The sequence below is a fragment of the Akebia trifoliata genome, chromosome 15 (assembly GCF_017979445.1).
Source record: "Akebia trifoliata isolate Shusen 1 chromosome 15, ASM1797944v1, whole genome shotgun sequence".
NCBI lineage: Eukaryota > Viridiplantae > Streptophyta > Magnoliopsida > Ranunculales > Lardizabalaceae > Akebia > Akebia trifoliata.
Genome location: NC_141389.1, coordinates 2632603 through 2644513, shown reverse-complemented (window position 1 = coordinate 2644513; position 11911 = coordinate 2632603).

Here is an 11911-nt window from a genome sequence, read left to right as displayed (position 1 = left end):
ATAAAAAAATAGAAAGTGAGGAGTACGTTCGACGTGGAGGCGGATTCAAAATCCGAGTTCGAGATGGAATGGAATGATAACGTCACAATCCTTAATAGAAATAAATACTAGCATATTCCGCCCGTTGGCCGTACGTTTGGAATCTCTCTCTCTCTCTCTCTCCGCGTCGGTCTTAGGGTTACTGTTAGGAAATATCAATGTTCTAATCTCACACTCAAATCTCAGTGTGTGAAATTTAGGGTTGTTTTTTCTTTTTCTTTTTTTTTTAGAGAGAAAGAAAACTCACTTTTTACTATATATATATATTTTTTTTCTCTCCAATTTTTTTCTCTTCTCTCTCTGGCTTAATAATCTAAACAAGAGAAATAGAGAAAACTCATTAATTTTCTCTTATCTTCTCTCCATTTCTCAATCCAAACACAACGTAAGAGAAATGGCATCCATTTACATAGTATAAGCATCAAAGTGGCTAAAAGATGATTTGAGATTAATCTTCTTGGAAAGATAATTCTCACCATGGTAAATCCACGACCACCCCCCTAAGGAGAATTTGCATGCATCCATGTTCAAGTGCTTAGAATGGCTAAGAATGTTAGGAGGGTCACCCTTTCCATGAGGTGATTCTCAGCATAAAGGGTCCACAATAATCTCTACATTTAGAAAACATAGTGTTTGTCATATTAGTTTAGACATAATTGGATAAAATGATAGGAGAGTTATTCCCCCTCATAGGATGATCCTCCACATTAGGCCTCATTGAAGTCCATTGCATTTGTCCATGTTTATAAATCATCTAAAGGGCTGAACATAGTAGGAGTCACTCTCCTTGATAAGGTAATTCTCATTATTCAAAACAAGGGGAGCAACTTGGTTCGGTTCAAACCGAGAACCGAACCAAATTGATAGTTTTAGAGTGATTTGGTTCGGTTTGGAATAAGTTGCGGTTTGGTTCCGAGTAACAAAAATGGAGAATTGACCAATTTGATTCGGTTCTCAAATAAGTTTGTATAGAATAAATATATGTGTATAATAATATTATGAATTATTTTATGAGTTAGGATATAGATTAGTGATTTTTTATGAATAAACCAATAACTTTTTATAGATAGATTTGTGATTTATTGTATGAAATTTTATGTTTATTTTATGTTTGTTTTTTTGCATTAAAAATATTACTTACAATTTATAGAATATTGGCAATCTGTCGAATCGAACTGAACCAAACCGACTTTAATTCTATTTGGATTGGTTTGGTTCCAATGGAATTTAGTTCGGTTCTGGTTTTTATTTAGTGGAACCGACCTATGTTGGTTCGGTTACAATTTGACCTCAAACCAAACCAAGTTGCGCGCCTATTCAAAACCCAAGATAATCTCCAAACATGAATAACATACCATGAATAAAGATTTTGTGTTAAGGAAAATTGGTGTTAAGCTTGATGAACCAATGTCATGATGCCAAGTGTATTGCAAGATAATAAAAAAATATTGGTTAGGCCATGAGAAAATCATGGTGAAACATGATTTAAGTGGTCAAGAGTTTGGTTTTGCTAAATTTTTTTAATGAATCGTGATAATCTGACGTTATTTTTTGTACACTCTCTGACCTGACAGTTCACAGAATCATAAATCATTGTCCTTATGTATATCGAAGCAAATGATCTAGTATCATAGTTCGATTGATTTATCAACTTAACAATTTTTTTTGTTAACTCAAGGAGTATCCCCACCTTTGGTGAGACGAAGTATGAAGATTAACAACAACAACAACAACAACAAAAGAAAAAAAACTTATAAGAGGTAGAATCCAACATCTCCCTAATTTTGGGATAGGTTGTTCACTGTGAAAAAAGCAATAAACTACGGGATTTGTTAACATGTGCCTTAAGGGAACACGTTAAAGTGCCATCAATACACTTTGAAAATCGGATTTTGTACTGAAAAGACCCTTAAAAAATTTATTTTTATCAAAATACCCTCAGATTTCAATATCCAAAGTATATTTATTATAAGGGCACACGTTAGTAAGACTCATAAACTACTAAGGAGATGTCTCCCTCAATGAGATGAGCCTACACATTTCTTTGCCAACAAAAACATGCCCAATTGTGAGTACATTTGCATACATCAATTCATAAAAGAGCTAGAAAATGTAAAAATGATGATTCTCTCATAAGACACCAATTCAAATTCCAAGCAAAAAAAAATCCAAATTCACAACCATGGGATACATGTCATGCATTCATGTAGAAAAATTAATCAAGGCAAAAGAATCAAAGGAAATCGACCCATGGATTATCATGGTATCTATCAAGATATCGCCCAAAACTCAAGGACTATTTAGAAACAAATCTCTCATGCAGGGTATATTTATGTGTTTTTTTTTACATTTCCATATTAGTGCAAATTGAAGATCAAGGGTGATTTAAACATGTCCCCCTACATTTCATTTCAATAATGAATTTGAAGGTTATATGCGATTTTATTTACTAGTGATTTTGGTTTGAATAATGATTTTTTAACGCCCCTTGATGTGGCATGGTTAGAACCATAGATCTTTTTTCTCGAGATACACAATCACATATATTAATGGGGATGTGCAATTGTGTATTCAGAGGGAAAATATCAATGGTTCTAGCCCATGCCATGTCAAGGTGTGGGGGGTCAGAAAATCATGACTCTTTTGGTTTTGATGTTGTATTTCTTTTTTTAAATATAAAATTTATTTGCTAATTAAGATGAAATTATAGTTATTCAATGAGCCCAACCTGACCAAACCACCTAAAACTCAGGCTAACCTAATTTTAGAAGATCAAGCTCAGTTAATGAGCTTAGGTTCGATGGTCAGGTTGCGTTGAGGGTTTTGCTACTTGGGTTGAGCATGGATATACACTCCCACCCACCTAGATTGCAATCCTATCCCTTGATTAAAAGTTAAACATCTCTTTTTACTGATGAATTAACTATGAAATTTTGATTTTATTCAAAGTATCTCTCAAAATTTCAATCTTTTATCGATAAAATTCTGATGTTACCACAAGGTAACTTTGGTTTCAAAAATTGAATTTTAGTAGAGAGATTCTATTGCCACACCAACTTTTGCTAACAGCACCCAATTCATTGACAAATCACCATGAAATTAACACGCATACTGGGGCGCTGTTGGCAAAAGATGGTGCGGCAATAGAAGCTCCCTTCCTTCATTAAGGGGTGAATCATGTCTTGCAATTTTCGGGGTAATCCTAATATTACTAGTTTCGTAGGGTTATCAGTAAAATTCCCTTTTTCAAATCGTTCGTTTGTTTTCCAATCCTCTCCAAAGCCAAAGGGAGGAGCACGCTTCAAATCGGCAAATACTCGGTAACGTTTAAATATGGAGGGAACAACAAGACAACGTGGCAGCTTGTCCGTACGGTCAGCATCAATAGCAAGGTCACGCGAGAGTAGTGGATGTGTACGTGCGACAGAGAATCTTTTCCACGTGTGATACCAAAGATAGAGATGGAGACAGACAGAAAATACAACAAGGGAGAGAAAGACTAAAGAGAGGACAAATATATAAATTCTACTCTATACGACAAAAACCCTCCTTTCACTTGCTAATAATAATAATATTATTATATTAATAAAAAGTTGACTTTCATCGATTATTATTTATTAGAATTTAAACTAAATATAGTAAGAATGTAATTTTTTAAAATATATTAATTTAAATTTAAATAAAACCTTATGGGACTTTGTTTAATGGACATTGGTGTGACTAACAACCTCCAAGATTATTAATGTAATTTGATCTAAATTTGATACATTTTAAATTCTATAATTTAGAGTCTTCTATGATTTTCAATAAAGATATAATCAGATAAAGATGTAGGCATCAAAATTTTGAGGAGGTCCTCATAAATTTTGTAAATTAAAGTAAAGCCTCTAAAAGTCAGAAATTGGTTCATGTGTCCAGATTGAGCTCACTGGTTGGGATAGGATTTCTAAATATTAGGTTTCGATTTTTACAGATAAAATCAATAATCCAATAAATATAAATGATTCATATTAAATGTTGGGTCCTATACTCAAATAAATGAGTTTGGACCACCAAAAATCCATATAATCCTTAAAATTGAATTTTGGCGAACTTAACCTTTAGACGAACCAATTAAAACTATTTAAGTCAGGGCATAATTAGAAAATTAAAGGACTCTAAATCCATAAATACCAAAACCTCACTTATTTGGATGGGATTTGGACCATTTTCTTCTAAAAGACAAACTTTTCCTCTAGAGAAAAAGCTCATAAGTCCTCTTTTAAAGACGAAGTAAAGTTCTTCAAAAGACGAAAACTCCGATTAAAGAGAATATCAAGCCTAAAGCCTTTCTCTGAAAGTCAAGAAATCATTCTCAGTCAATCAAATGCAAATTCACACGAAGCTTTTTCAAAAAATCTAACACAAGAAAATCACCTTCAAAACAAACTTTTCAATTGATTACACACGAAGCATGAAGAGAAGAAAACTACACACATAACTATTTTTATTTTGTACTTGACTGTTAATTAGAGGATAATATTGAGATTTGTATATCCTTTTTATCAAAATCATTACGATCGTATTTCACGAATCTCAAAGTAAATTTGTGAAATTTGTTGTCAATAAATGTAATTTGATAATTTATTGAATTAGTTCATGATTAATCGTATCATATTTCAATGGCAACCTATCGTTGATTGGGTTTGGGTAGTGTTATTAGGTTTGATTAGTAAATTTCTTAGCAAAAGTACCCTAAGATGCTTATTTCAAGGTGTATTTAATGCATGTTAGCATTTGCCCTTAAATCACACCTTAACAAACTACCTTTATTATAATTGGTCGTGCTCAAGGGTAGACAATGCAAACTTGTTGGAAATACTATGTGATTGAGAGACATCTATACTTTGGTTGGCCAATCTCTAAAACAGTTGTATATCAGTGGTGCTTGAGGGCGGATAACGCCAACTAGCTAGAGGTGTTGCATAGTGAGAGGCATACGTTGGCTGGCCAATCTCTGAAATAATTGTATATCAGTGGCGCTCGGGGGCAAACAATGCCAACTTGTTGGAAACATTATATAAAGATCTTAATAAAAAATTGTTGACCCATTCTTCATCTACTGGGAGAACCTTAGTCAAATAATTGTTGACCTATTTTTCACCTATCGGGAGAACCTTATTTATGCAATTGCTGACCCATTCTTGGCACGGAAATTGTCTTTGGGGTTTAAGGGGTGAAGAGGAAAAATATTAAATTTGAATGGGTATTATTGGAAATGGGGACAGTATTGAAAAGGGCGAGCGTGCCGGGAGAGTAAAAGAGGAAAGATAATAAAATTGGATGGGTATTATTGAAAAAGGGGTGAAGAGGAAAGACACCATTGTAAGGGACGTTTATCCCTTACAAGTAGACTCCATCGTTGTATTTTATTATATAAATATAACAAAAATAAATTATGAGTTAATCTATTTTTTTTTTTATAATCATGGTTTCTGGGTCTCTTAAAGCACTCGATTAATCCTTAGGCATGTGTAGTCCCTTCCCCCACACACATCGAGTAATTTATAGGATAAATTCTTGAGAGTGACCCTAAGGGAAGAATCGGAACACAAGATTTATGCTTCTTGAGGCATGATCATGGTCTTCTATCCAACCCATTGGATAAAAATAAAATTTATTTGGCCCAAGTCGACCAATAGATGTATGAGACTTGGGTTATAATACATTGAGACTTTATTAGTATTACTATTGGGCCATTTACAGTTCAACCCAAGTCCAAACTGACCCATTGACAGACGAACGCATATCTTCTAATATATTTTCGGCAAATAATTTTCTGATACCCCTCTCTAACATACACCCCCGTCACAAAACGATAAATCATTTTCCTGGGATACGCAACATCATAAATATTTTTTCTTATGTATCCCGAGGCAAATGATCTATGATTCTGTGATGGAGGCGTAGGGGGGCATATGTTAGAGGGGGTATCGGATTATCTCAATTCTATATTTTCATGAAGGTTTTGAATATAATTTTTTTTTATACTATTTTTCCCCTAATGAAAAAATTATTAAATTAAAATTATTAGAATTTAGTTACTTAGGTTAATTTTGATGTTGACTTGTAGAAGGATGATTCACCACGTGGAAGTTTTTGGCAGTTGAGTCGTTGGAGTACGTTGTTTTAAACTTTCAAAAACTTTCTCAATATACAAACACTCGAAACAGTACAGTATTGGAACTTGAAGTGTTAGCTCAAGAGAAAGTAAAATGTGAAGCACTATTCTACGACTTTTTTAATTTATTGGCCCAATGTACGGCTGAGATGAGAAGAGATTCGTTGAAGTTTTCAATCAAGTTTAAAATAAATAAAAAAACCTTGTTTAATTAAAATCATGGATTATTTTTATTTTTAGCATTTTTTTAAAGTATTATTTGTTTATTTAATATGTAAAATACTTATTTTTTATTATTAAAATAATTTTTATTTTACTTTTTAATTTATCTGATGTTTTCTCAACTTTATCGATATTTTTCAAAGCTTTCTCTTGCCGAAGTATTCCAGAATCTGAACTTTGTCACTATGGTCCAAAATCCTTTTTGAGTATATTAAAAGCATAATATCATCTATCTATAGATAACAGCCCTAAATTAAATTTGGGCATAAAAAATGTAATTCTGATACATCTCTCAAAACTAACTATGGTAAACTGGGTTGTCAAGGGGTTGTGTTGAGTTTAGTCCCACATTGGACACAAATTGCCTTGCCTATCTCTTTATAAGATCTTGGGCTTCTGTACTCATTGCTAATTGATTTTGAATTGGGCCCCTAAATTTATCATGATATCAGAGCGAGTCTTTCTCTTCTCCACGTCACCTAGTTCATATATCTACGTGCTTTGGCCCAATCCGGTTCACACGTGCGGGGGTGTGTTGAGTTTAATCCCACATTGGACACAAATTGCTTTATCTCTCTCCTGATAAGATCCTGGGCCTTTCCACTCATTGCCAATTAGTTTTGAGTTGGACCCCCAAATTTATCATGGTATCAGAGTAGGTCTTTCTCATCTCCACATGCTTTGGCTCAATCCGACCTACACATGTGGGGACGTGTTGAGTTTAGTCTCACATCGGACACAAATTGCCTTGTCTCTCTCCTTATAAGATCTTAGGCTTCTCCACTCATTGTCAATTGGTTTTGAGTTGAACCACCAAATTTACCATGGTATTAAACCGGGTATTTTTCTTCTCCATGTCACTCAGTTCATATTTCCACATGTTTTGGCCCAATCCGGCCCACACATGTGGGGGTGTATTGATTTTAGTCCCACATCGGACACAAATTGCCTTGTTTATCTCCTTATAAGATCTTGAGCCTCTCTGCTCATTGCTAATTGGTTTTGAGTTGGACCTCGAAATTTATGATGATGTATTAGACTCAAAATTTAGGTTTGGATCTAGGATTTGGGTTCCAAAAACCCCGAGGGGGTGAGAGTTTGGAGGTTGTGTGTTCGATACCCAGTATGAGCAATAATATCTCTTCGAGGTCACCCACAAGGGCATTCCCTTACTTATTTGGTGTGTGTGATGTGTAGTGCATGTGCTTGGGGGAGGTTCCAATATGCCTTGGTCCTGACCCTGGCTCGTTTGGTCCCACTAGTCGGATGTCAGTCCAGACACCCCAATTATCAAAAGGAAAAAAAAAGGATTTGGGTTCCAATAAGAACCTAATCTGTTAAGGGATCAATCCAATAAACTTATTACATTAATTTTTAATCAACCATTTTACGATTTTGGTATGGACCTAAATCGATGATATATTTGAAATATACATGAATGATTTATAATTAGTTTTAATATTTTATTTAGTTATACGGTATTGTATGTTAGATATGCTTTTATTAAATCGAATTGACTTAGATTATGGCCGATTGATTTTTTTTTTTTAGGATTATAATGAATCCAAAACAATGCGTATCATATCATATCGGATAATTTCCAAAATTAAAAATGATGAATCCGATGGAATTCCAATAATTTATAATATGATCCAAACCTGATCCATTAACAGTGATAAACTAAATGGATCTAACAACACAATCCAAAACCAATGCATAATTTGCTGATCCATTGATAGCCCTAGATGATTCCTCGATAACGATGGAATCTCGAGTAAAAATTAATTTAGGACTAAAGAAAATAATACAAAATTTATAAATCAAACAAAGCTAATTTTACCCTACATGTTGAAGAGGATTCAATTTTAGGTGAATATGTGGGTATTTGATTATTTATCATAAAACAACAAGGGTATTTTGGTCATTAGAAGACCATTGTTTCAAAAAATGCCCAATAAAAAAGTATAATTTAATTTGAAATTTAAATTTATAGTCAACGGCTTGGTATTACCACGTTGAAATTGATTATACTTAAATTAGAAAGCTTTATTTTTACTATTTTTGTCTTAAAGTGTATTTTAACTTCTGTTGTTATATAAAAATAAGCTTCAAATCATTGGTTAATCACCACGTGGCAATTTTTTGGTAACGTTTATATATATATATATATATATATGTGGCACCAATCAGATGGTAGTAATGTTGATTGGTTTAATGACTGTAAATTAAAGTAAAACAGTGATAGCCCCAACCCTGGATGGGATAAATTTATCCATGAAATACCTATGCCTCCTATAATTGTATTCTAATTTTTGTCGGCATTTGGACTAATTCCTTGGCCTAGAATTCCACCCAAAGTTGTCGAATATTCCATTAGAAAATTAATAGTTTTGTGGAGGTGAAGAATGAAGAATCAATCGGATTAGTGAATTTTAGAATATTTAGTAATTGGTTTAGAACATTTTTCTACATCACAAACATTATGGTTATAACTCGTAAGGGTTGGCTCAATGAAAAATTTGGATCGATAATCGGTTAATGCTCGTAGGTTGTGAGTTCGATACCCAGTATAAGCTTTAATTCCTCAGGAGAAATTCGTGAGAGCGCACCCTCACTTACCTGATTCGTGTGATGTGCGGGCGTTGCACGAGCCCGAAGACTAGTCCTTGGAGAAGACTACGATCTCTGGATTGGGCAAAGCCCAGATACGGGTCCGATCCACTATCCGTAGGGATACTCGGCTATTAAAAAAAACAATTATGATTTTTTTTGGGGTTAGCCTAGGATAATCCCCACCTTTGGTGAGATTAATCTACTTGGACTGCACACACCATCCAACACCCTGTCACGTGTTACAACAATTAAGTAGTCACATTTCTATGGAGGGGTGTGCAGAGATTCAAAGACACGACTTAGGGAGCAAACCCAGTCGTTCCTTACCCATCTCAGCTAGCTCCCGTGGGGTTACACTATGGTTATGTTCAGAACCATAATAAAGAGTTGTTTAAATCAAATGGTTTAGAAATCATCGATCGGGTCTCTAATGTTTAGATTCACCTTAAGGTTGTACATATGAATGTGCCTATTGGGGTTGTTAAGGAGTTGAGTTCGAGTTGATTGGTGTTAAATAGATACCGATACACTAAAAAATGTATTAATTTAGGACCTGATTAGATCTACCATTTCAATTTCTAAAACCAATCAGATATAAAATTAGTTCAATTTGATTCGATCTAATATTTATATTTTTGGTTAAAGAAATTTTGTTCTTTAATTTCACTTTGTCCAAAGTCAAGTCTTTTATTGAAGGTTGGATCATATTTGTTTTTACTATCGAAGGTTAGAACATAGTCACAAAGTTGAAGAACGAATTTAAAACTACAAAGAAAAACTTCGGAAAAAATGGAAAGAAACGGGAAAAAATAATAAAACATAAAATATAAAAAATATTTTTGAGTGTACAACACTCGGACCTTGAGAAGAAGTTTTTATTTGCTAGAGTTATTTGAACTCCTCTTTACAAATTTTTTTCCATAAAAAAATGTCAATAATAATGGTGTCATAAACACTGTTCCATTGTATTTAGAGAGTTGCTATTGGCACCCCAATTTCTTAAATTATTTGTCGCACACCAATACTCTTCAAACATTGTAATGGTTTAACTCAAATTATAATTTCAACATTACAAAATAATATAACACTTGTTCAAACAATTCTAATAATTGTTTATAATTTTGATAGGTTCACATAAAATCTTAAACACCCACCCCACCTTATAAAAAAAAAAAAAAAGGAGAATTTCTATTGGCACTCCAATTTTTACTTATTCTCAATCATTTACTTATTATTTTTTATTTATTTTTAATGAAATATTTATGAAAACATGCACGATTTTTTTTGTTCTTCAAATTATAATTTCGATACATTAATCATTTTATTTACGAAAATAAGCACACAATACATTACGTACTTTTACGTATCTACAAACTTGTAAGTTTAAAAGTGACGAACTTACGAGTTTGTAGATGCGTAAAAACTGAATAATATACTGTGTGCATGTTTTGGGAATTAAGATGAATAGTGTATCGGAATCGGAATTTCAGCATTTTTTATTGAAATGTAATAAGTAAAATTGGGGTGTCAATAGCAGTTCTCTGTGTATTTATCATTGGAACCAAACATCTTACTATTAATCAGAATGTGGGCCCAGTAGTTAATATGTGTATGTGTTTATGGGGAAAAAGAAATCACAGAGAAATTGTGAAGATCGAGAGAATCAGAATAAGTGAGTGAGGGAGAGCGGTAGAGAGGAAATGAGAATAAATGTGTCAGAATTTAATAAATAGTAATTAATAAAGAACACAACACCTTCAACGGCACGTACATCATTATTACTAAGACCCTTACTTCCTCTTCAACTCAAAATCGAATGAAATTATAAGGTTTTAAGTACTTCGGAGCCTTCATGTCACCGACCCTACAACTACCACGTGGCAAACTTTTTATTATTTTTTTGGGTCCACTTACATTATGATTTTTATGCCCATCTCGTGATTGATTTTACAACACTATCAACTTCTTTAATGCCCTTGTGCAATAACCAAAGAATAATGCTGAGCTGGAATCTCATATTACACTTCTTGACGTGAAAGTATATGAGAATTGTGGAGGATATTTTTTGAAAAAAAACAACACGTGACAATCTCGAGGAAATATAACCGAACGCTCGAATTATAGGCCATCATAACTGAATTAGCCAAACGTCCAAAATAACAGAGGGATAAGAAAGGTTGGACTTGCCTGTAATCGAGTTCTGAGGGAAAGAGCTTGAAGTACGGGAACTATGAATCTCATAAAATAATGAGTATAATAGTATTCCTAGAAATCAAAACAAATCCCTAAATGGATGTAATCGTTCAAACGGAAATCAAGGAGAAGATCTAGAAAGATCTAAGAGAGGAAAACCCTATAAAAGTATGGGTGTAAGGCACTAAAAGATATAAAATTTCACTCTGAAAATACCCTACTCTACTTCTTATACTAAAAACCTTGACTTGGGTATTGGAGTAGTGTTGTTGCAGGCCTACCCAGGAGCATATGAATGAGAGAGTTCTTTAATTAGGGAAAATCACGAGGTAGTGCAAGTTTTTGCATCTACATGAATCATATATGCTTTTCATCGAGATATGAGTGAAAAATATTTATGGTTGCTATCCATTTTCACATCAAGAAGTACAATATGAGATTCCAACTTGAGGTCACTCCCGCACGACTTATAATAAAACGTAATTTTAGATACCGTTGTTAAATTGGTGGTGTTAGGTTTACCCTTTGATCTTGAGTCAAGGTTGCAAGTTTGATTTTTTTTAATTACTCTTCAAGTACTTAAATTACTAAATCAAAATTTGAAAATAATAATAATAATTCAAATCTCACTATTAAATAATCAAGAAAAATCAACGTTGATTTATTTGACGTCAAGGGCATAAA